This window comes from Trichosurus vulpecula, chromosome 5 (genome assembly GCF_011100635.1).
Source record: "Trichosurus vulpecula isolate mTriVul1 chromosome 5, mTriVul1.pri, whole genome shotgun sequence".
Taxonomy (NCBI): Eukaryota; Metazoa; Chordata; class Mammalia; order Diprotodontia; family Phalangeridae; genus Trichosurus; species Trichosurus vulpecula.
The window spans coordinates 70,717,434-70,742,497 of record NC_050577.1 but is presented as its reverse complement, the minus strand read 5'-3'; the positions used below and the strand labels follow the sequence as shown (position 1 = coordinate 70,742,497).

General features: G+C 36.9%; 1 protein-coding gene across 3 annotated transcripts in view; it reads right to left on the bottom strand.

Moving 5' to 3' along the window:
- ZEB1 (zinc finger E-box binding homeobox 1) overlaps positions 1-25,064 on the bottom strand; it is a 210,662-nt gene that overhangs the window by 130,593 nt on the left and 55,005 nt on the right. Inside the window, exons 2-3 of one of the 3 annotated variants that reach the window (XM_036759424.1) lie at positions 20,964-21,059; positions 11,092-11,235 (exon numbers count right to left, since the gene is read on the bottom strand). The exons of the other annotated variants lie outside the window; for them this stretch is intronic. The gene's annotated coding sequence lies outside the window, so the exon portion shown is untranslated. The remainder of the gene's footprint in view (positions 1-11,091; positions 11,236-20,963; positions 21,060-25,064) is intronic. 3 annotated transcript variants of the gene reach the window in all.

Below are 25,064 nucleotides of genomic sequence, written 5' to 3'. Positions count from 1 at the left end.
CTCAAATTATTTCTTCCGATTTGTTAAAGTTGAAAAAAGAAGTGAGAGATAACATATGATCATCTCTATGTGTACACATGTGTACATATTGTGTATACACAAATGTGTATACCTTTAAAAAAAGTTAAGAAGGCAGAGAATCTTGGGGAGAAAAGCAAGAATCTGGAAATGAATCCAAGGATATGTAAGCAACTTTATCAAAAGAAATACTGTAAAAAACATGATATAAAATAGTTCATTAAATAATTCACGTTACATCTAACACTAAAAGTGTTATTTCAATCTAGCCATAAGGCCTTGTATTACTATGTGAAGCTGTTTTTATATACTGTAGAAAAAAACTCAACAAGCATTTATTAAATGGCTACCCTGAATCTTGATGGTTAATATTTTAAATCTATTTGACTTAAAATGAAATTTACCCTAATTTAACTGTTTAAAAAATGTACCGGATGAATAACTGTCCAAACCTAGCATTCCATCTCCTGTTTCCATGTTTAGACCTTCTCTCATCATGAGAGATGAAGACCTGCATCTCATCTTGACCTCTCAGAATTCATAAATCTTCCTTGAAAGCTCAATTCAGGTTCCGTCTCCTCTGCACAATCTTCCCTGAGCCACTCTCTCTATTTGTTAATGTTCTTGTTCTCACTGATCTGTGCATATGTTGCGTATGTCCCAATAAAATGGAAACTCCTTAAGGGCAGGAGCTGTCTCCTATCCCCAACCTTAGCAGAATGCCTTGTACATAGTATGAGTTTAATAAACATTTCTTGAATTGAATTACAAACAGTTCCAGGATCTCTGAACAAAAGGAAAAGTATTCAATACAGCACATAAAACTTTAATACTGATGACTATTTTTAAATAAAATTAATACGCAATTTAGTAAATGAAATAATATTAGTAGAAAACTTTGAGCCTTTATAGGAAAGAGCCTATAAAGAGAAAACACAAATGACAACATGAGTCTTAAACCGAATTTTCTGTTAGAAAACTAGGGTTTTTGCCAAACCAGGAAAAACATTTTCTAACCTTTCCCCCCTTCTAATCCACTCTGCATATAGATGCCAAATAATCTTCCTAAAATGCCAATCTCCTCATGTTACTTCCCTTAAGTAGTGCTCCGTTACATAAAGAATAACACCTGAACTTCTTGGCATAAACTTAAACCTTTCTGTCCATGAGAGTGCCCCACCCCATACCCATCCCACCTCATCTCTCATGACTTCCTAACTTGCACCATCCATTTTAGTCAAGCTGGTCTTCTCATTTTCTCTCATATGCAGAATTAATCTTGCTTCTAAGATAGTTCTAAGAATGCTCTCCTTGCTTGGAATGCCCAACCAACTTTTACCCATCCTTCAAGGCCTCGCTTAAATTCTACCTTTTCATGATTCAGATTTTCATCACTAGCCTACAGTGACCTCTCTTTCCCTCCGAATTCATAGAACTTCCTTGTATTGTAAATTACATATTTCTTTGTGCTATTTAATGTGTACATGCTATATCTCCTCAGGGACCTTTTGTCCTAGAACATATAAGGGATAGGATAAATGTACTCAGAAGCAGGATTACTACTGTATGTGAGAGAAAATGAGAAGACAGAAAGTAATCAGGGGAAGAAGACCACCAGCAAGTGAGGTGATCTTAATCTTAATGTAGTCCAGCCTATACATCTGCCCGCATCACCACTTCTGCCTTTACTACACTCTTTTATCTCCGTGCTCCCTACACCTACAGCATTGTTGACTTCGTTTTTCATTTAGGAAGACAAGGTCTTGAATTATAAACTCAAAATCTAAAATTAACTCACTTAAAAAAGTTTTAGTCAAAAACTTTGCACATAAAAGCTCCCTGTTAATGTCGTGTGAATTATTTTGTAGAATATGAACAGATTTGCGGAGAGGCGGTCATTCAACTCAAATTCTTTTAAATCTTGTTAAATTTATGAGCAGCTAGATAGCAAAGTGGATAGAGTGCTAGGCCTGGGGTCAAGAAGACTCATCTTCCTGAGTACAAATCAGGCTTCAAATACTTACTAGCTGTGTGACCCTGGACAAGTCATTTAATCCAATCTGCCTCAGTTTTCTCATCTGTAAAATAAGCTAGAGAAGAAAATGGCCAAGAAAACCCCAAATGGGGTCACAAAGAGTCAAATGTGACTGAAACAACTCAACAACAACACATCACTTACACAAGATTTTTATGACCTAAAACAAAGGAAAGCTGGTATTAAATAACTAAGACTTTTACATCTACTACCTATTTTCCCAATGAATTTGTACTGAATTCCTCTTCGAAATTCTTAATTCTTCCAATGTGAATTTAAAACTGATTTACAAACACACATGCAACTCCTCAGTTTCCATGTCTTCTGGTTACAACATTGTTTAGTAAGCTTATTCAACAAAATACTAACAAGAGGCAATTGTGCACAAGTACAATATTTCAGCATTTTCCCCTGATACTCTTTTTGTCCTGAGGTATGGAACTTTTAGAGTTCTTTAAGTGCAGTAATTTTGCATTTAGTTAACAACAGAAAACTATCCATACTCAATGCCATCTTTGGTGGCTCAATTCAAGTCAGCACAGAACATAAAATCATTGATTAAACTTCAGGATAAGTTGACTATAGAGAGGTCTCATGCTACACTGAGCGCACATCCCAAGGGTCTGTCTTGGGTTCTCTTCTCTCCAGACACTCTCTCGTTTGGGGATTTTATTAGCTCCCCTGAGTTCAGTTATCCATTTCTATTCAGATGACTCCCAAAGCTACAAAGACACACCCTGCCCCTCTTCAGTGCCAGCCCCAATTTGCGAACTGCTTATTGGCAATTTTGACGTGGGTATCTCATAATTATGTCAACTTCACTATGTCAAAACCTAATTTATTTTCACTCCTCTTATAAACTTCTCTATTACTATGGAGGGCACCATTATCCTTCTAGTCACCCAGGTGTCATTCTCATATCTGCTTCTTTATCTCCATTAAGGTGGCCACCAACCCTAGTTCACACCCTCATCACTGCCTTCTTGGACTATTTAAAAGAGCCTTCTCATTGGTCTCCATCACAAGTCTTTCTCCACAACTGTCAAAATGATTTTCCTTAAGTGCAGGTTTAACCATATCATTCCCCTATTCAATAAACTCCAGGATGCCCCACCCCCTCTACAAGAAAAAATAAACTTCTCTGCTCAGATGTTAAAGTCCTTCATGATCAAATTTACATTTCCAGCCTTATTTCACATTACTCTATGATCCAGCCAAATATGCCTTCTTGTTGTTTTTCACAGATGGTACTCTGCCTTTGTTCTCAGTGTCCCCCCTTTCCTAGAGGGGGAATTTATCTCTTACTTCTACCTCAAAGAAGCATTACATGAAGCCTTTCCTGACTCCCCACAGCTGCTAGTGCCTCTCTCCCCAAAATAACCTTGCATTTATTTTTTGTTTATATATCCACATACATGATGCACATATATACTTAATTCTTCCAAGACAGATAGCGCACATATATATGCGTATGTACAGGTACTGTTTCAGTACTGGTTTTGTATCAACAGTACCAAGCACAACATCTGGAACAGAACAGGCTTAATAAAAAGCTCACTGACCGATACCTGCCTTTGTTCATACTACTGCCTTTCAAAGCTATAAGGTCGGTGTAAATACTTGAGTTTTCTAAATATACAGATATAGCTCCCAGAGGCAGATTGCTATGATCTGAGGCCTTGCCTGACTGTAGAGAGGAGGAAAGCTAGGGTCAGGACCTACACTGTTAGAATGCTAGCTGGTGGGAAGAGGCCCTTGGAGAGCTGCCAAGGCTGGGCACTCTCCTATTCCAGCTCTGAGAAGGGTGTAAGGCTAGAATGGTATCAGCCACACTTCAAGTATCTCTCCCATCGGTATGACATGAGGACCAAAGAGGACCCTCTTTGTAGCTCTGAAAGGGGAAAGTCATGTTCCCACTGGCCAGCTTAGCTCTTTTTCACTAAATGTTGGTTATACTAAGGTGGTCACAAATAGCGTATATTGAATAAACCCATGTACCCAAGCAAACTACAAATAGATTAGCTTATACAGATTAGAATATATCAAGCAACATACAAGAGCGAACCAGCTCTTCAGCTGGGAGTGAGATAAAGAACTCACCCCCAAATCAAAAGGAAAAGAACAACTTCACCCAGAGCAAGTCCATTCTAGTATTCTCTTGAATTTCAACCACACTGAAAAGACATGACGGGTCCACATTTTCCATGTCATTCTGCCAAACTAAAATCAGTGAGAGGGTCAGAGTCATTACTCTACTTTTTTGTCTCTCACTCCTCACCTTCTCTCCCGCTCTTTCTTCTCTTCTCTTTGGACTGTCTTTTATCCACACAACTCTCCAGAGAAGCTTTGGAACCCACTCAGTAAGTCTCTTAAACAGGTATGTAGCATCAAGTTCAAAGTCTTCCTACCAATCAAAAATCACATCTCTCTCCACACACAGCATTCAGTACTGGATTGCCACAGCACTACCATGCCTGGGTGAGAACTGGATTACACACATACACTAAATTCCAGCTAAGCTGGACTACTTGTTGCCTCTGGAGGTCAGGAGCAAGATGTTCATTTTTGTATCCCTTGTGCCTGAGTGTGGTTCCCTACAGATAAGTTCTTAAAGAATGAAAGTTCACTGAATTGGATTGTCCATGATGCTCATGATATGCATAAGAGTCTGAAGAGCTCAAAGTCCCAAGTTTCAAGGTAGCAATAATCTTATTCTAAAGCATAAGTGACCACAAAATCCATTTCTACCTGCTCCCTGGATGGAGATGCTGGATTATTAACACCTACGTAGGTATGCTATTTTGAAGCGATAGACAAATGTAATTCTGACTCCCGTTCACACATCACTCTGTGGTGGACACGGTGTTTTCCTCTACCAAGTTTGTATTATAGGTTGTACAAGTAATATTATTTTCCATTTTACAGAGAAGAAAACTACGATTCAGAGAGGTTAAATTACTTGTCAACTATCAGACATTAGGTGTCCAAATCCTAGGATGCCTCCCACCTCAGTATCCTTATCACTGATTACTTGGCATAGAGCTGTTTATGCACTGGCCTGGGCATCTGATGACCAGAAATCAGATTCCTCCTCTGATGTTGACTACCAGAGTGACCTTGGGTAAGTCACTTAACCTCCCTAGGCAGGCGTCTGTTTGCTCATCTGAACAACAAGGGTGTTGGACCAGATGGTCTCTGAGTGTGACTTCTAGCTCTGTATTTTTGTTCCTATGTCTCAATTTCTCAAATTTCAAAGTCAAGCAAATATTCATTACTTGGCTCACTTCAAAAAGAAAATGTTTTCCAAAGTTTCTAAAAACAAAATAAGCTCTGTTTTAAAAATAAATTGGAATAAGGAATTTTGAGGAAATAATCAGGATATATTTTTTTCCTCTAAGTCATAACTGTAAGAAGCACAAAAGCTGATCACAGTTCACTCTCTAAGGGCTCTACCATTGGGTAAAAAGTAAAACTTTATCTTACTGAAAAGGTCATTGACTACGAAAGGAAGAAAAGCATGTTCATGAAGCTAGACCTTACTGGCCTGGTAATTTTCACAGGGGAAAAAACTCCAAGAAAAAAATCCAAGTTCTTCATCATAATGGATTTTATATCAAACAAGAGTTAAAAAGAACTTGAACCAAGACAAAAAAAAAAGGTTTTGATGAGTTCCTATGTTTCCCATATTCACTTTAACTTAATTTTCTGGTGTTTATACTTCATCTTTATCAAACTTAAATAGTAGAAAGTGATCCACCTCCAAAAAAAATAGTAAGTTGGTTTCACAAAAAATGCGAATATTAAGCAATTTTAAGTATTACATAGATCTCTGCTAGAGTTTACTTTTATTTCAAGACTGAAATATATTAGTGTTTTCTATTGACATTCTTCAATTTCAAAATAGATTGGTACCATTAAGGAATATTTTTAAAAGGACAAAGAATGCCCTAATAACTACTGGTTAACTTGGTAAGGAACACTGCCTAGTACAATGCTTTTTAAACTAGGCGATCAGAAGCTGTAAGAGATTATAACGACGCATAGAATAACGTTTGGTAAGGACTTGTTCAAAATTCATGAAGTATTTTCAAAGAGTGTTTTTTTACATTCTTGAGGTTTTTTTAGTTTTCTGTTTACAGAAGGAACTGGTGCTAGAATGCACAGAACTAGAGAGAACACAAGAAGGGGAAGTGAAACAGAAGAATCCATTTTCTCCATAATCCACAGTTTGAATTAAAAGCTTCTTAGAGCTGGAGATAATTTTTATTCCTGGTCATTTATGCTGAGGGAAGGTACAGGGCAACAGCTAAAGAAACCTGGCAAACATCCACAGAAGAGAACAATCATGTAACTTTATTAATTGTTTCTATTTAAACTTTTATCCTCAAAGTTAAGAACAGAAGGTAAGGATTCAGCCATAAGTAAACAAACATGCATTTGCATTTCACAAATACAGTTGAATTTTGACACACCTTGAATTTCATGCCATGAATCAAGTTTTCAAATGTGGTAGGTTCTTTTTCAGGGCATAAATGTTTATCTAAAAATATAATGAGACCTGAGATTAGAGAAGAGTAAAACAGGATTCATCAGCTTGCTCATTGTTCTTTCTTGTTGAAGCCATTAACCAAGAAAAGACAGACTCATTTATCTATATAAGCTAATTACTCACATTTTTACAAATATTTTATCTCAGATTTTCTCCAAAAGTAACTAATTTTAGTGAGTTGTTCAGATATTAAGGCAGGTAGCAGATATTCAGTTTGCAAGGATAGAGTCACCTTTAAAGAAAAGTTTCTTTTTAGTATGAGTAAAGGTAGATCTTTTGTACCATTACCTTTAGTCTCATGGCTTGTCAGTGAAAAAATTAGTTCACCCCTGGAATTTTCCATGTTTTCTGTTTCTGTTCAATAACAGGGGAGCCTAACTGCAATTCTTGTTCTCTGAAGAAAATGCAGTAACTCTAAACACACCCACACTTCTGGGTACATCCTCCTGTGTATGAATGGGTTTGGAACACATCACAACTCTAACCACTCTAAACTATTAAACTGCCTCCCCTTCAGTGGGCATATATGTTGCATATGCCCTCCTGCTGGTGATGAACAACTGTGGCTCATTTTTATTAGAAAAGGCAAACGTTCCCTTAAATGTGTGTGTGCTGTGCGTATATTCAGTGTCACTACTGCCTTCAGAGAACAAGTATTATGATTTGTCGTCTCTTCTCAAGAAGGTAAGTGTACTTAATTCACCCTACTAAGAGGTTGCTTTACATCCCCAAATGGGGCAAACACTTTGCTAAGAGAGGGATTAAAAACAAGACCGGATGACAGTAGCTGTAAAAGAGCTATCCATGGAGATGAGGGGTAAGCCTGGCATGAGAGCCAACTAGCTCCAGAATGACCTTGCTTTACGAAGTCCCTCCTGACGAGATTACGACAGTAGACGCTGAGTCTAGATTCGTGAGTGTTCAGACTTGATCAGTGAGTGTCGACATGATCAGACTTGCCTACACAGGTGTAAAGCAGTGGAAAGTTGTTCTTATTGTGGCATCACGGAACTGTACCATCAGAGAACTATACCACTGGCATCCTAATTTTTTTTAAGGGAATCAAATGTCTGACAATTCAAAGGCTGCCTTGTATCTGTATAGTAACCACTGATATGACAGTATCTTAAAATGTCTCAGTCTCAACTGTTTGAACCAAACCTTTTCAAATCAAGTATTAGCACTGAATATTTTTCATATACCAAGTTATACTGAATTAATATATATATTTCACAAACTTAATCACGCATGATTTAACTCTTATAAGCATTTCACAAATTATACAGATTAAGGGAATAAATTAGCCAGATTTAAAACAGAAAAACAAGAAGACTTGGTGATAAAAGCTCTATTCAGATGGGATGCACAGGGGCTTAAGGAGATGGGAGGGAGTGAAGGAAGAAACGAGGCTAGCTTCTCCCCTTCTCTTCCTCTCTCAAAACCTCGCAGAACTGGAGAAAACAAGGAACCAGAGAGTTCCTACCTTTGCAACACAGGGTACCAGTAGCTTCCCTAAGCATTCTCAAAGTTGCACAAAATAGCAGAGACTTTGCTATTCTGTTTTACACACTTCTTGGCAGCCTGTCTGTTGACTCCCATTTCAAGGCTCTCACATCATTGCCTGGTACTGCTACAACTGGGTAGAAGGCTCCCCCATATCTCTAAGCATCCTAAAGAGGGGTGGGCTGAGAATATCTTATGCTTCATTCATTCTTTAAAGCAAACAATACATGCTTCATCCATTCACCGTTTAAGGAACATACAATTCTAATTGCATAGCTGCTGGTGGGGAGGTGTGTTTCCATTGAACAGATTATGTAATGATGAGGTCAACGGCCCCTCTTATTCAGTCTCAATGTTAATTTTGTATACGTAAAAGGTTCCTAGAGCAATTCATTTCCATTTACCATTATGTGTGTTTAATTTCATTTAAGATGTTCAAATGACTTCTATCATACCAAGAAAACAGACTTTTCAGTAACATTAGCTTTAAAAGATTTGACTTGCCTTAATTTAAAGGTCTGACTATGAAGATTAAAAAATATGGAGCAACTAATTAGGTTGGTGAGGCAAATCAAGAATTTTTCATCTTTGGTAGGTTTCCTTTAAATTCTTACAAAGAAGAAACAAATACTAGTGTACAGAAAAACAAATACCATAGATTCCATTCCTCAATAAAAATACTCAGTCTTCACCAGAAATGAGAATTGATAAAGGTTATGGTTTCTGTTAATAGATGTAAACTGAAGTACTAAATGATTCTATGAATGTTACCAAGAGCAATGTTAACAGTAAAGCAAAGCACTACTGGAGATGTAGAGGTGTGTGGAGTTTCTGGACACTGAAGGCAAGATTTTGCTTATTCCTATTTTAAATATATGTACTATTTCTGTGTTTACCCAAATGGAATACTGTATGACTGACCTTTTAAATTAGAACATTAATAGGCAGCATATTTTGGAAAAAGGAAGAGATGTTCTAAAAAGTGATCCAAAACCAATCATCAATGAAATTGAAGAATCAACTGAAAATGTCTAATGGGAAATCAGTTTATGAGACTAGATGAGGTATAAAGATAAGACAAGTTCAAATACACAAGTTCAATTTGGTTATTTTAATAACAAAAAATAGTAAACTCTTGTAGGCTCTTGGTTTTATTCCAAAGCATTTTCTTCAGTTAACTAGAAAAGTTAACATTCATTCTTTAAAATTATGCCCACACTGCTCACATCTTTACCACCGAACTGTCAGCTTCCATGCTTATGTAGTTTCTACTTGAATTTTTCTCTTCAAAAGCTGCTGTAATCTAATAGCAAGCTAGATTTTATTCTCCTGACAGCAATAATTTCATTGCTTCTAGAATTTTTTTCCCATAAGGAGCATATTTTTTGCTAATACTACCGCCAAATAATATCAGTAAGGAGAAACCCTTCACCGAACAGGTTGGCCACAAGGTGATAAATTTTTTGGCCACAGAAATTGTTGAAGACCAGCTACTGGATCAGAGGATAGCAATGGTGCACAGAGAAGCATGTGCAACGATGGAGGAAGTATAGGATGAAATTGAAGATTCCTGGAGAAGAGAAATACTATTAGTCAGTTAATCCAAAAGAGACTCCCCCTCTCCAAAGCCTGGGGCAGTACAGAGAACAGAGACCAGTTGTCTGGAAGGGAAACTCAGTCAACTTCACCAACGGCGCAATGCCGTCAAGAAAGGAATTTGCAGAAGATACCAAAATCCACGTAGAGTTCAGGGTTCTGGTATTGCTTTCTTGTTCAGAACTTTCAGAACAGAACCAACAAAGGAAGGGAGACCCAAAATTGAACAATGAGGCTACCTTCATCTTCAGACCTGCCATGTACTGAAGGATATACTGGTAAAACAGCAGAAAATCTGCCACAGAGTCGTTGTTGTTTAGTCTTGCTTACTGGCAGCCAAAGCAGCTGTTAACTGATTCATGCTGACCTATTTCTAGTCTTTAAAAAAATCCTCAAGTTCAATCTGCAGCCTTATTCTGGGGTGGAGAGAAGAGGCTCTAAGAGATACTACTTCACTGAGGACAGATCATTTTGAGAGTGTCCAGCAGAATATACAAGAGAAAAGCAAGAGGTTTCCTGTTGGCATCATTGGCAGCACTGCCACTGTACCTTATCAGTCCTCACCAGTTTTATCCCTGCTGAATCAGCATCTTCAGTGTACTTAGTTATCTACTTGGGAAAATAGTCCTGTCTATTACCCCCTCCATATGCTGACTGTTTAGGAGCAAGAAAAGGAGATTCTGAGTTTGAATAACTATACTTAAGTCCATAGCCTACCTTAGAAATCACTTCACCATAACCTTTCCAAGCCTGAAGGAGCATGAGCCTTGAGACTCTTCTGAAGTTTCAGAGAGGCTACAAATGACTTGAAGGGCTGCCTCTGAATCCTTCTGAGACATTTTAAAACATTTTTCCATCAGGTTATGATCCTTTCCAGGGCAAAATTTAAGAAGAAAACATTTTTAGAAATGCCCATAATGATTTAGTGCATTTAAGTTAATTAAAGTTAATTAAATGGCTTTAATAGTTGACCTTTCAGAGAGCATTTTTATAACTCAAATTTTTAAACTCAAATGTCAAGAATCCAAGAAGGGACCTCCATAAGAGAAAAACCATAACAAGTTGTCAATTGAAATTTAGAACCAGTTGTAAGAGAAAGGGAAGTTTTTGCAAGAATGTCTTTTTCTTTTTCTTTTAAAGGGGAAAAAAACCCACAAATTTCGAGAATAAAGATTGTATCGAAGTGTCAGCAGGGAGTGTTACTTCTGCATAATGGAAAGGGACTGCAGAAGGATGCTGTTTGTGACCTGCTGTTCACAGTGGCAGGCATCCATCACCCTCTGGTGAGGGGGTTTAGCCTGACGGTCAGAAGTTAGCTATGGCATGGTCCACCACCAGTCACATGCCAGAGCATGGGCCTGGGAGTGTGCATATAATGTGCATGGCTTACCTTTAGAGAACAAGGTGGATGAGCACCAACAGATCAAGCTCTTAGACCCCACACCTCCAACAATATTGAAAAAGATCTTCAGATCTTTCTTGGTGCAGGAGGGACATCTTTTTAATCTTCTTGTGGTGGTGGTTTAGGATTTTCCTGAGGGAGCAGAGAAGAGTAAGAGATTACATTGGAGCTATGGCTTATCCAGTGTGAGATGATGGTTCTGGCTTGCAAAATTTAGCCTTTGAAGAGGTTGGCTTTAGCAACAAGTGAGGACATCTCCTAGAGAGCTACCTTTCCTCCTTCCCACATTAAGCAATTTCAAATGAGTGCAATTGCTAGCACATAACTAAAAGAACAGATGGGGGGGCTGAGAAATGGGAAGGAACAATTGAGGTTTGGGCTGACAAATGGTCACACTCGAATTAAACTCAAAATCCACATGACCAAGGCAAATTCATTCAGAAGCAGTAGAGACAGGGAAAAATTGGAAAGAGCCCAAGGGGGTTTTCTTCCACTTCTCTCTTCCAAAGCAACAATCCAAGCACTTGCCTGATAAATGGCAGAAGACAAAAGCACAGCAAGCTGTGCTGGGAGCAAAAGAATAAGGAGCAGTCACCTGCAGACCAACTTATTGCCAAGTGGATCTCAGTTTTCATGTCTTTTTTCAAAAGGATGCACCATCCCTTACTGTCAGGGGAAGTAGTCACTGTTAGGGGTTGGATGTTCTACATTACTGGAATCCCATTCAGAGATATTTGATGAAACAAGCAAGTATTTTATAAAAATACAGCCACCTGACACGATACAATGCCAACACAACTCAAAATACGAACCTGAAAGCGTATGAGATAGATACACTACAAACAGCACAAGGAAACTATGGCTTTTAAAAATAGAAGAAAATAAAGCTTTGGAATAAAGAGCCCCAGAAGTCACAAACTGTACCTACAGTGTATTAGTAAATATAACACTTTTAAGAATGGCAAAAGTAGTAAAACTAAATAATGCAGTACTGAATATTGAATATTGATTTAATTAATATTGATTAATATTGAACTAATATTTTTAAACTTCATTTTGATGACATGGCAAGCTAGTTCAACTGTTAAAAAGTAAATCTACTTTAGCAAATACACAAAAATCTGTATGTAAGGTTGTCTCGCATCAGTAAATTATTCAAATACTGACAAACCAAATATTAACAACACTAATAAGAATAGCTGGTATTTCTATTGTGCTTTAAACTTTGCAAAGGTCTTTACAAACGTCGTCTCATTTTATCTTCACGACAATTCACCCTTGAAGGTAGGTGCTATTATTCCCCACTTTAAGACGAGGAAATTGAGGTACAGAAGGGTTAACTGACTTGCCCAGGGCCACGCAGGTGTCTGAAGTAAGATCTGAACTGGGCTCTTCTTGACTCAGGTCCAGCACTCTATCCACTGTACCATCTAGCTTCCTCCCAAACACTGGGGGAGGAGGAACAATATTGTGTCGATTTGTCTTAAACACAATAGATACAATAACTTTGTTGAATGAATGTGCTTATGGTTTTCTTATGTATTTTCATTTACTGCATCTAGTACAGTTTTGGCACATAGGAAGCTCTTCATAAATGCCAAATTGACTGAATAATGTCTTTTCATGTCAAAGGAGAAATGGGTTGATGATGGACATAATCGTTACAGAACAAATTCATTAAACTGGGCAACTTTTAGCTTTTATTTTTTAAATCAATCACATTTAAAAGGGGACTGCAGAGCCAAATATAAACTTGCTTTTGACAATAAAAGACAGCATTTTAACTGAAGACAAAAAGTCACTGTAAGGGCTAAAAACAATACATTAATATAAAATATTTTTTTCTCTCCCTAAAGTCCTACTTTAATACCTCCTCTTGGTTGGAAGTCAGATTGAGTTCCAGGGACCCAGAATACCTGTGCCCAAAACACAAGTTCTGCTGGATCTTTTTTAGCTGGAAAGACTTGTTGCCAAAGGTGCAGCCTAGGTAAATGGAGGAAGCCTCATCACCTGTAGGCTAGCCACTAAGTGATCAATTTTTGGCCAGGTCAACTTACAATTGTGTAGGGGTTACAATATTTTGGTGTAGAATTACCTTCATCAGAAAAAAAATCATTGGGCATCTGAACCATCAAAGTAAAATAAATAAAATTTAATAAAATTAATAAAGCTACTTCCTGCTAGCAAACTGGCTTGAAGAAGGGCGTTCTCTTGATGTTAGCAGGCTATTATTTATGAATAGCCAATGGAAACAATAAGAAAGCAACTAATAAATGTGTAAATTATATTTTTATTTATAATTCAATTATCAAGCTAATTTTTAAAGATATTATATCTTGATTATATGGCCAAGCTGAATGAAAACTACATTTCACCAAGTATGATTAAACTTTTTAAGTCTTACATTTTTTATTAGAAGTCCAAATTCAAATATTTCTTTTTGTTAACACTTCTGATCAGAATAGAAAGCCTTAAACATTTAAAATATTAGCTTAGATAAAAGAAGTTCAAGGTAAAATTAATCGATTTCCTAATGATTCCTTTCTGTGATTTCCTTTGCTTTACTATCTTTGGAAATAATTTTTTGAAGAGGAGAGCTGGATGAAGCAGAAGGTGTAGTCTGCTAAATGGGACCTTATTAGATGGTAACCCGCACAATAGGCCCATGGAACCTCCAGAGGAGAGAATAAGCTTGTCTGAATAAATGGGGGGAAGAAGACCGACAGCACTCACTTGGCAGAACTGAACAGGGGATTGACAGTAGGCTTCATGGAACCTCTTCTACATAAATGGTTGGCCCTTTGCCAATTTTTACTAGGAGGAGAGATTAAGTAAGATTCACAAACTAGTCTTAGATCCAGAGTTTTTAGTGCCCTCCTACATTGGATCTGTAAACATTGTGATTACATTAATTGAACTAACACTTCATTTCTTTCCCTTTAGTCACATAAAACTGGCAAACTCATAGTAGAAGATCTAAAAAAATACTTGTTGCTGGTGCCTTTTGTGGCATTTGCTCCTCCTCACTCCTCCTCCCAAATCACTAATGAACTTCTAGATATTTTACGTGTGTGTGTGTGTGTGTGTGTGTGTGTATGTGTATATATATATATATATATATATATATATATATATATATATATATATTCCTTTTGTCACTGATGTGTAGATGACCCCATTTCTTATGATTCTTAAAAGGTACAAATTTCTCAACATTTCAATGCAGCAAGCACTGATTGAACATGTATACCTCTGATTTTTTTTAAACATTTGGAGCATTTTAATATTGCCAATATTTATAATAACTTCTATCACTTAGCTATTGTTAAGCTCATTTTCTGCATATGTTTTGTGTTTTTTCTATTAAAAATCATCAATAGTTAATAATACTACCATACTCTTACATTCTGCATAGATACTTAGTGACATTTAGTGTTTCCCATCCATTATCTCATTTGTTACTCACAAAATTCTGAGTTAAGTAGGTGAAGTATTATCTTTATTTTACATATAAGGAAACTGAGTTAAGTGACTTTTCTAAGGTCACAGAACTTGTAAACAACAGAGTCAGATTTGATCTTGCCACTCCTAGTCTAAAGGTCCCTTCAGCATAATGTCACATGAGTCACTATAGAGAATGTGGAGTTAACCCCAATTATGTCACCGATTTGTTACACCACTTTGCTTATATTCATAATATAAAAGCAAAATGATCAAGAATGTTTAGCAGTAACCCACAGAAAGGCAACAAAAAGAAATGTTCCTGCCGGCCAGGCTGACCTGTGGAAACGTACTCCCTTTATCTGATCCTACCTCATCACTGTATCTTCTTCTGAAGACATCCTTCTATATCTTCTTACAAAGCTTCCCGTGACTAAGCAGGGAGATAAACTCACAAATTCTACATGACCAAAGCATACTCTCCTCTATTATGTATGCCTTAACTGCATGTTCATCTGCACTCATTCACTTCAACACCAGAAGATTTTTTTGAGGTTGGGACCAAAGTCTTCATTTCGTACAAAGTGGTGTCGACCCCACTAATATGAATTATCCCTTAGTGGTCTTATTCATATCCAGATATGAAGTCAGGCAGTGTGGAAAGCACTTTCACACTTCCATATGTCTAGGGTATTATCTGCATACACTAAAGCTCTTCTGAGTGCTGCCTGACCACTACAATAGAATTCCATGATGCGTCCAGGGCTCAGCGTGCTACGGCACCTGTTCCATAGCCATGCTACACACAGAACATTTGAATCAGTTAGGTATTGTGTTGCTTTTCACATTAGCAAGCATATCATACTTCCATGGAAGGTTAGAATGGAAAGAATAACAAGGTATAAAAGGAGAAGTATGGAGAAGATGATGTCTCCAGACCTCCTTCAGATCTAGTGTCTATTCAGTGTCAAATATACAAATTATATCAATTCACACCTCTCTCTTGCAGTAGTTGAGTTGTCAACTAATACAACAAGTACTTTTCTAGGTGTTAAGAGGACTGGATTTTGCAAGCTATCATCATATCTACTGATTAATAGTTTATTTCAATAACCAGCTGACGATTCAAGAAATTGCCTGCTTCCTATCTCAGCATTCATATCTTGTATGGTCACTAGATGACCTCTAAAGTTCCTTCCAGATCTGCCCACCTAAAAAGTTCTACGCTACCTAAGCAGCATCTATTTTTTCCTTTACCTTTTCAGTTGCTGGTACACCTTCTTCCTTATTCTCCAGTGCCCTTATGCTGCCCTTAGCTGTTCAAAAACGTATACAGTTCATTCAGATTGCTGAATTCACTTTCACTCTTTAATTAAAGCTTCTCTGTTAGATTGTGAGCTCCTTGAGGGCAAGGATTGATATTTTACTCTTTTTGCATCCCTAGAGGTTAGCACTGGGCCTGGCAAATAGTAGGAGCTTAATGACTGATGGTAAGACTTCATACATTCAGCTATGTTTCAGGAAGAAATCGATGTTGTTAAAATAATCTGTGTCAAGGTGAAACTGACTGACAGGCTTAAATCAGGACATATGCTCATTTGAAAAGAGAAATTTGTTAACCCATTATCAGTGTTTAATTGATTGTATGTATAAGGGAGATGTTTTGGAGGGGTATCTTCCCCTGTTTATTAGAAATGATCTGTAACCCTCTCTCTTGAAGAATAGCCTCTTAACATCCTACTTTGGAAATAGATGACTAACCCCTCCTGTATACTGTGTGTGACAGCACTATGCCACATATATCTCAATTTTTAGTATACTCTTGGCCTTGGCAAGGGAGTGGGGGTGGGTTTTGGGAGGGAGAGCCAATAAATATTAATTGTATGATAATTTTGTCTTTCTTTAGCCAACCTGCCCTATCAATTGCACATCACTTTTAATATGATTTTTATTGCTCTCTTTTTAGCACAGTTATATTTATTCTTTGATTTGTAAGGTAGCTTTCATTCCATAACAAGTAATTCTTACAAGGGAAAAAAAGATTTTCCACATTTTAATTATAGCATCTATCAATGAATTTTAGTTTTTCACATACTTGACTACTAAGTTCTCCTTTGTATAAAACATTTATTAACTTTAAAAATTAACCTTGCTCCCAAATTATTTTTTAAATTCAAAATATTATAATGTTCTTCTAACTTATGAATCTAAACATGAATTTCCATGGGTAGTCATATCTTTTCTTACAGGTTTAAGTTTAAAGATCCTCTTTTTTTGCATCAGTATAATTTTTATGTTCATAATTTAGGCATATAACAGCATCCAGTAGAGAGTCCTGTTTGGATCAGCCACTCAAAACAATGGACTTGATAGTCAACAATAGTTCCTAGATTCATACCATACTTTTCCTTAAAAAATCAGAAATATCTGTTTGTCTTTAAAATACAATAACATTAGGGCAGAATTCTTGGCAAAATCACAAAGGTCTGAGTGACAGATAGGATAATGTAAACTTGGCCCCATTCAATAGGTACCTAAACGTTATTTACTGCTCTTCTCCTCTATGGTAGGGATATAAAATGTCAGGGAAGAAAGAATGGCTGCTAAATGTCTAATGAATCATAGAATCTGCTAGAGTTAGATTCCCAAACCCCTAAACAATGGAATCTAGTTAGAAGGGGTTCATATATGTTTCAATGAGAAATAACAAGAAAAATTAGAGCTTTTAACATGTTTCCAAATGCCTTCCAAAAAGATTGCTATAAACTTACTGGTATCTTCATTTTGAACATTTTTATGCAGAGTACAGCACTGGATAAAGTTATATTCATTAGCAAAGCTGCGCTGGATTGTCACCACTGGTGTGGTATTCTGATTTTAGCATTTTTGTATGTCCTAAACTAATCCTCCTAGAGCAGTTCTTTTTCCATCTGTTTTCTGTATTTAGCAGTCTATTTTATGAAAGTGAGAGGGGTCACAAATTTCCCAAAGAAGACTATGCATTGCTAATCAGAAGGAATTATTTTAAAATACAATTTTTTCATTGTAAAATGTGAGGTAATAGAATAACTAGTAACAATTAGTAATTGTATATGCCATAATTAACCATATAATCTCAATTTGGAATATAGAATATATACTTTCATGTCAAGCTCCAGTTTTCCTTTTAAAGCAGGTTTGAGAAGCAGTCCATGAAGGCTTTGTTCTGCAATTCTAACCCTTCTGGCATCTATCTTACAGCCTAAACTCTGAAGAAAAAAAAAGCTAAATTTAGGTAAATTAAGGCTGGGAAAAGAAACAAAATTATCATCAACACATTGATATAGTTCTTTAATGTTTAAAATATGTACAACCACTTAATTTTTACATCAGGAAAGATCTTATGAGATCATTTAGCCTAACCTGTTAATTTTGTGGATTGGGAAGGCAATGCCTAGGCATGTTGACCAACCTGTAAAGGCCATATAGCTGCTTCAAAATTCTTCTTTTTCCTCCTCTAATTCTTTAGAGACTTAGGACTAAAGGATTCTGCTATATTACCAACAGAGAAGGAAGAAATTCTATATTGTATATAACACTTTAATATAGATTTTCAGTTTAAAAATCTCATTAGATGATCAAATTAAAATAAGCTTTCTACCTAAATTGGTTATTAATTTACCTTTTAAGAAAAGATTTATAGTTCAAATTGTAAAACGTTTATATACATAAAGCTTTACAATAAATTTTCAGCAGATATGCTTATTTTTTGATTTCCTAAAAATTGCAGGTAGCTAGATTTTTTTATCCAAAAGTCACTTTACATGTCTTCCCAAGAAAATTAAACAAATCCTACTTATTCTTACATATACTTCAGGGTTTAAATTAAGCCATGAAAACTATCAAACACACTTAGTTTTTCATCTTCTATGATAAAGACAGAGAACTTTGCACTGCGACCACCTTAAAATGGTTAAAAACTATAAGGAGAAGAAATTGAATAAAATAAACTACAAAAGAGAGCAGAATAGTGATGCCCCTAATTGTTGACTGGTTAAAGTATATAATGTCTCCTAATTTTTCAAGGTGAAAAGGACTACAGAAGTCATCTACTCTCATATTCTACCTCAGATAATAAGCATCAGTTCCCTCTACCACATCCCTCAGAGACAATTCCCTAGCCTCTCTCTGAATAAGTCCAGTGACAGGAAGCAGGAAAGTATCTTTGTCCCAGTTCTCCATCCCCTCCACTGCCACTTCCTTCATCATGACGGCAGTCATTTCAAACATCACAAACATAGAGCTGTCCTCACACAAAGACAGCTAGGCTAGAGGCCCCAGCTACTAAGTGACCTGTCCAGAATCACACAGGAAGCAAAATGCATAACCAGGATTCAGATCCTGGTCTTATAACTCCAAATTTCCTATTTCTGGCACCTCTTTTCCATATGCTACGTTTCTTCAAAAATCACTAAGAGGGTTCTATAACTGGATCTGCAGATTCTTTCAGAAAATCTCTCTTGCTCTTTAAGACTGAATTTAAAAGAGCACACAGCTGTTTAAGCGTTTTTTCACCTATTTCTTGAATACTACGTTCTAAGATTTCTAGTTTGAAGATGACTCAGAGAAGATGGAAGCCAGAGAAGTTGAGAAGCTTTGTTCTCTCTGACAACTTTTAGCATTATGCCATTCTCCAAATGTTAGCCCAGCATTTTTCTAAATAACTAAAAGTGTTTATTATACTCAGCATTCTTCATTTTCTCTCTTATCATTCTGAGCTTTAGCTTTTCTAACACTACCTTACAGGTTCTTGTCATTCTTTTGAAGTCATTCTCTCCTTCTAACTTTTGCATTTGTCCTTCCTTGACTTCCTCAGCCCCGCCCTTTTCTCCCATCTCATGATAATTTGTAGGTATACTGGCAGAACAGTGGGTTTCAAAATTCCCTGTCTTTCTTTATGCACATTCACTGAGACATGTAATCTCATGGACCTGGGCTTTCTTTCCTGCTAAAAGAAAGCGGAATGCAGAAAGTTTAGAGAAATGAAATGACATGATCAGGATAAAGAATTTTTTACCCCAATGTCAGTGAAATGAAAGTGAAAACAACCAGGTCTTGGTAGATTAGAAGGCATTTCAGCCTCTTTGCTCCAAGGCCTGCTTCTGACACCATCAGAGGTCTGTCTTCCCATCAGGCTCTACACACACACTGCCCCCAGCGTATCCCTCCTGGCTCTCTCCTCTTAGTCCCTCACAAACGTTCTCCCCTGTGCTTCACTAATCTCCAAGCGGAGATGACTCTCCTTGGCCACACAATGTTGCTAGGCTACCTTCACAATTGTGACCCGTCTATCTTTCCAGCCTCATATTTCCCTTTATATATTCCATGGCAGCCAAACTAGCCTTCTTGCTCTTTCTCACACGACTCTCCTCCCAAGGTTCTGGACCTTTGTACAGTTTCCTTAAAAGTTCAGTTCACCACACGAGGCCTTCCATGTCACTCCCCTACATGCCACACGCCCACGGTAGATAGTTATGGTCCTGCTGTCTCCTGTGATAAAATGTAAGCTCCTTGAGATCAGGGACTTTTTCATTTTTCTTTGTCTTCCCAGCACCTAACATATAGTAAGCACTTAATAAATACCTGTTAATTATTTTTCCATGCTTGCACCCTCTCCTGTACTTCAGAGTTTTAAAGGCTGTGTCTAGACACTTTTCTTGCTCACCCTTAAATTTCAGTTTTAAAGCCCTTTTGATTAGAGCAGCAAGTCACCTTCCAAACATGCCTTTCTCAATCCTTGTGAAAGGGACAGATTTGTTTTTCTTTAGGGTTGGTATCTTATGTCATATGTCAAGAAAACCAAAATCTGCCCCTTGAACAACCTCACTGTATTCAGCTGTTTATTCTCCTATCCTTCTATTTCTTCTAGATATTGAACTTTTAAGTCACCATAAGTAGGGATGAAACTGCTACCTCTCTTTCTAGTCCCTTCATTTCCTACCCAGGAGGACAGAAGCTCCTTGAGGGCAGAGGCTATTTTTCGTTTTCTTTGTATCCTGCCAGCACATAATAGATCCCAAGGAAGAGCTGGTTAGATTGGATAAGGCTTTCAATGTTGGTAAGTTTTTTGCTGCTGGAATAGTTTGCTTCCATTTGGCTAAGCAGAGGTGGGCACTGGTCAGTCTTGACAGGTTCTGTCATGTCTTAGATTCCTATTCCAGGAAGAGACAGCCTTCCCAGGCAACCCTGCCTACATTCAGTTGTAGCCATACCCCTCAACATGAGGTCACCAACCACAAGGACACAGCTCTTCCACCTGGACCAATAGTAGGGTTTCTTTGCACCTGCTAGTGCTTGTGGATATGTTTCATTGTTCTGGGAAATGTGAGGTGCTCTTCTGCATGAACCCATATTTATCCTCTATGGGAAAGAACTCATACCTGTTGTATAGGACCACAAGGTTCAGAGTTTCTCCCTGGCTTCCTCTTCATGGATTATTCCATCCCATCTGTTCGGTAACTCTTCATCCTGATAAACTGGAACAACAGAGAGGCATTCTTCAAACCCTTCATTTTCTCCTTCAGCAAGGAGAACAGCTTTCACTACAGTTCATAAGTGCCTTCATCAGGGAGATAAAACACATCACAAACATCACAAACCCTGGACCTGAACGTCACCAGATCATTTCCTTCACGTGTCACGATTCCTGATCTCACGTAAAGGCTATTTTCCTTTCAAGGTGGACCCTGGAAATTTTCCCTGAAAGTGTCTGCTTGTTTTTGCTAGGGCTAATAGTCCCACGGAGGCTTTGGTAATAGCTATTTCTTAAGCTAGCCTCCACCTCTGTGTATCCCTCTCTTCTTCCAGCTTAGTGGAGAACCTTCCTGTCCTTTCTTCTGTGTATTACTGGAAATCTCTCTCTATTAGTATTTTTTTTCATATTACACCTTCCTTCAACGTTATACCTGCTAATTCATTCAGGTTTTGAGAAATGAGTCTAGTTTGCTTATACAGACTACAGACACTAGCTCAGCCTCTCATTTTATTCTGAGAATCTTGACTAGAATATTCCAAAATCATTTATTCACCTCTTCTCTTGGAACCCTTTCGGTTGCCACACTTATTGACTACAAGCTACAAAATTAATATTAATGAATATTAATAACATTAATATAGCACAGACTTTGGAAAGGGACTACTTCTATTCTGAGTAACACGTTAAGCAGAACTTTACCTTAATTATAATGTCTTCTCCTAACCTGAAATTGATTGGTCTATAAAGTGTGTTGACCTGCCCCAGCTACACACCAAGAGAAATCTCTCTGGCTTCTTCTCTCAGAAGGGAGGGCAAGTCTTATCTTTGTGGCCTAGAGTGGGCTTTGACTAGGGGAAATTTTGAAGTGACCCTAACATCTGAAGATTCAGAGAATGACCTAAGATATTGGAACCTTGAAGTATATTAAGCCACAAGAAATGCTACTGACCCAGGGCCAAAGAATGTTCATGGATTGTATTGATTTTTGAGTTCCTAAAGGCATACTCACCAATTATGAGGCATTGTTTAAGAATTTGTTTTTACCCCATATTTTTTGTTAAGCTATATAAATCTTATATTATTTATACAAATAATTTACATTATAGTTTTGTTTTGTTTCTATGCACATTCTTAGGTTCCTAAAGAGCCTCAAAGCGCAAAATATTACACAAATGCTAAAAAAATAATGACCAGTGACCCTGATCTTTTCATTTTTGAGTAAGACAGGGTAGGATTTGGTGCCTGGGAGAGTGGTTCTAAAGGCATGTTTGACAACACGTCTTTATGTGGTTGGTATATGGAAAAGGGGTGTAAATTATCTAATGCATAAAAGTGCACTGATAGTCTCCAAGAGAATGGTCTGTAATGACTCAGTATGAATTGGTTCATATGCAAATACAAGCTTGTCGAGCAACTCAAAAAATCCAACATTCTGTAGATACAATTTTCTATCAGCACTAATGGGGTGTCTTTCTATTCCAACTCAAATATAGCCTTGTTGAAATTCGGGGAGACAGTGATGCTTTATAATCAATACTTTTCCCTTACTTCATTTATAAGCATGGCACAATCCCGATAAATATGCAAAGATTTAAGTTTTTCCATGCCTTGCTATTTTGCCTATTAGGTAGTTAAGATATACACTTAAAAGTTGACTGAAACTCTGGAGTCTTATGTCTTCAAACAAATTCTACAGTATTCACTAATTTAGGGGTAAACAGAATAGAGATGAGAAATCCAATTCCTTCCTGACAGCTATTTACCAGTCTGTCTAGTCTGGATGCCATTTCAGCGACAAACTAAAGAAAAACCTAAGCTTCTGGTAGAGTCTGTGTCTTTTTTTTTAAAAAGACAGCTGAATTAATGTATTTTCATATGAGGCATTTTAATGGGTGAATGACTGAAAATTTCATTAAGCAGGTTATATTATTCTGTGTGTAAAGTGTCTTAGGGGGTTAGTTTCCGACTATTTTCTTTTTAAAGTTTTTTAATACAAATACTAGATTTTTTAAAAAACTCTATAACTCATCTGTTCCTGTTCAAGACTCCTATGCTTCTTTGTTCTCATTCACTCACACATAGTCATATACAACCCTTCTGCTGACACATATTCACTTTTCACGAGCAACACAGGACTGCTTTAATTAGCAGTTTCACTAATTTTTAAAAAATCCAGCCTTAAATAATCTCCAAACAGGTATACCTATGAGACCCCCTTCATTATAACAATCTTGGAAAGCCCACAAAAAGAATCTAGCAATTCTACTGAAAGTCATGCAATCTGCATGTCAAAATGGGCTTCATCACTGAAAAAGCAAATTAAATTTGAAATTTTCATTAGGTAATCCAAAAATACAAGGCTGTTTCATATTTTGTTTAGATTGGCTTTAGGTAATTTCCAGGTTTGCTTTTCTACCTCTTCTTAATTTATTCAATAAAGATCCTGCCATAAACAAAGGCTTCCTAATAGGAGATGAATGTCTTCAAATATATTTTACTTGCACATTATAGTAAAAGTTTTTCCTCCTTAGTGATTACCCAGCTTAGTAAGCTATTCATAATCATATATACTTGTCCTTCCCACAATTCTAACATGTAAGATCATAATTACAATTTGTTAGATATTAGGGTTTTCTTTTTTTATGGTCCCAATCTCTATTTCCATTCATCCATTTCTGTATCATTGCTCTTTTAAATTCTTATTTCTTCTGAAAGTAAGATCCCCAGAACTTACTATCATACTACACTGACATTTTCAGGATGCTCACATTTTGACATCTTTACTTATCTTTACTTAGATAGGCCCAAACTGGAATTGCCTTTTTTTTTTTTTTTTTTTTTTTTTGCTGCTGCTGCTGCTGCTGCTGCGCAAATTAATTTAGTTATAATTCATGCCTGAGGATATGGAAAAACTTGAATCAAGAGTTCGATATATGCAAGAGTAATTTTTTTGGTGTATGTCACAAACTGATGTGTCGTACATACTCTTGTTCCATCTGACTATTTGGTGTGAGGGCTAGAATAAACCCACCCCCTAACACCCTAGGAAGGAGAAGGAAGGAGGCGCTCAAGGAAGCTCCCCCGGTCTTTAAGTTGAGAACCCAAAGTGTGTTTCTAATCTTATTTGCTAGTCTAATAGCTCTGTTCCAGGTCTATCTGGAAAAGAATAAATCCAGAAATCACCACAAATTAAATTTCATATGCTGATGTGAAATATTTTACAACTGAGTTTAATTTTGATTAAAATATTTAGACACTGGATTTACACTTATTTGACGTTTAACTTGACTTGCATATTATACTAGGAGAAGATGGAACAAGCATCACATGTATCAAAGTTCTGGGTTGGATAAAATGATCTTGGGATTCAATATACCTATGAGACCAGCCACTGGGAAGACCTCACCCCCCTGAATAAGTACAACCTATATTTCAGAGGTTCAAAGAGCTAACAAATCTATTCTAAGAATCTGAGGGTGTTTTATACATCCTAAACTCTGTTTGTTTGTTCTACCAAGACGTTAATAACTGAATATTCAGCTATTGTGTCTAGAATTTCCCAGATATGTATTTTATAAGAAGTTTATGACAATTATCTTGGAGTCTTTCTAACTTGAATTGAAGCCCAGGGCCTTAACTTCTTGCAACACAGTGAGTATGTAACTTTCTTAATGTACAAAAAATGCCTGTCTACCACAAAAGAAAAAGTCAGCTGAGAATTACCAGTTACAATTTTTAAAAGTTTAAGAAAACTGAGATAAACTGACCCCAAGCACATTCACTAAAAACAAAAACAAAAAACCAAAAAATCATCCAAATGACAACTCTAACGGCTGAATTCTTAAGCTGCTCCTTTGCTAAAACTATTCTAATGCCCTATAGAGCAGCAGTCTTAGTGCCTTAAAAACTAAAAAAGCCTTTGTTTTAAAATATACTCTCATCTATACAGTAAAACTATAACACTGCTATGACAAGATCTTCATGTTCATTCTTAACAAATTTAAGC